Source organism: Athene cunicularia (assembly GCF_003259725.1).
Source record: "Athene cunicularia isolate RWA chromosome 1 unlocalized genomic scaffold, athCun1 chr1_part1, whole genome shotgun sequence".
Lineage (NCBI taxonomy): Eukaryota > Metazoa > Chordata > Aves > Strigiformes > Strigidae > Athene > Athene cunicularia.
Genome location: NW_020799091.1, coordinates 126,500,047 through 126,501,628, shown reverse-complemented (window position 1 = coordinate 126,501,628; position 1,582 = coordinate 126,500,047). Strand labels below are relative to the sequence as shown.

General features: G+C 37.7%; 1 protein-coding gene across 2 annotated transcripts in view; it reads right to left on the bottom strand.

Moving 5' to 3' along the window:
* The window catches only part of LOC113485872 (3 beta-hydroxysteroid dehydrogenase/Delta 5-->4-isomerase-like), a 25,085-nt gene that overhangs the window by 22,633 nt on the left and 870 nt on the right, over positions 1-1,582 (bottom strand). Inside the window, exon 1 of one of the 2 annotated variants that reach the window (XM_026859315.1) lies at positions 402-469. The exons of the other annotated variant lie outside the window; for it this stretch is intronic. The gene's annotated coding sequence lies outside the window, so the exon portion shown is untranslated. Of the gene's footprint in view, positions 1-401; positions 470-1,582 lie in introns of those variants that run through there. 2 annotated transcript variants of the gene reach the window in all.

The window sequence follows — 1,582 nt, the reverse complement described above, 5'->3', positions numbered from 1 at the left end:
AAAAAAAAAAAAAAAAAAAAAAAAAAAAAAAAAAAAAAAAAAAAAAAAAAAAAAAAAAAAAAAAAAAAAGGGTTGTATTTTATCCTGGTAAATGTTAAATTGAATGCTGGAAAACATATGCAGTTCCCAGAACAGAAATTCCAAGTTTTGCTCAGCTTTACTTAGTAGTTTGCAGATCAGAAAGCTGCTTTAACCTACTTCCTACCTGCAAGCTTCGATTCTCTGTCACCTGAAATGCCAAGTGGTTTCACTGGAAGCAAAGAATCACCTTAACTATAGCAAGTAGAACCAACAAAGCTCACATGGATTCCCTCTTTGTGACCCATCCATCAGGCTTCTGATTTCAGATGGCTTGCAAAGCCTCTGCATCACCAACTACAAACAACCAACAAAACGCTTACCAGCTAAGGCCATCGATAAGCGAAACTCATCCTGCAAAATCCTCAAAACTTCTTGAAGACCTTCTTCACCCTGCTCGAACAAAGAAAGCAGTCAGGGTAAAAGGAGTACTGGCACAGAACAATGCTGCAGGATGCTTGCACTGTGAGAGCTGTGAGAGTCCCATAAGTCCCTGCCAATTCCAGTCTCTCATACAGATGGATGATTAAAATTATGTGATGGATGTGTTCAGTTCATCACAGATTAATTTAGATGCTTTTTCTTTTGTGATATATCTGAACAGGGAAAGAAAACAAAGCTGTTTATCACTTCTGACATTTTCTAGCTGGTTTTTGTTCTTAGCTTTCAGTTAACCTCCATCAATGGGCTTGTTGTAAAATGTGGAGCCTTACAAAGCTGACAGTATTTTATGAAGTAATGAGAGTTTTATATATGGTACAGCTTTAAAAACTTTAGTTTACTCAGATACCAAACTGAATCAGACAATGCCAGTGCTTGTTCATGCCCTTCCTCTCTTGTATGCTAGGGCAATGTCACTGAGATACAACTTTAGGGATAGTCTATAGAATATAATAAAAAGGCATAGCTGAACTCAAAAAATCTTATCTCCTTTCTGTTTGCATTGTGGAAAAAAACACCGTTTTCATGTTAGGCCTCTTTTCTCTGTTCATTGGCAACAGAAACAGTGCTGCCAACTCTTCCAGGTTTCTCACAAGATTCAGGTGATTTCTTGCTTAGAGCCTAGCTGCTGGAATCCACAGCAGTCACACCACTGGACAGGAGTGTCGCTTAGAAGACAGGAAGTGATTCCAGACCTTTTTTTTTCTTCTAGACAAAGCTTGAAAGTCCAATCCAGAGGCTAAAAAGCAAAAATTTAGCAAAGCTAACAACTGGTATAATTACATTTTAATGTTAATTATATTATGTTAACTTTCTGCATCAGAGGCCTAATTCATGACTCTGGATCATATGTTAGTAGTTCAGGAGCAGCAAAGCTGGAACTGAAACAGTAGTGGCACGCTCAAGCAGTTGTGCTCAGCCTTGTCCAAACTTTTCCATACATCAGCGAGATCAAGCTCTACATGTATTTCTGAAGAATTCATAACACCACTATGAAACTGCTGTATTAAAACCATATATTGTTTCCAAGTAAGCTGACAGCAATTAAAATTGTCTGACAGCA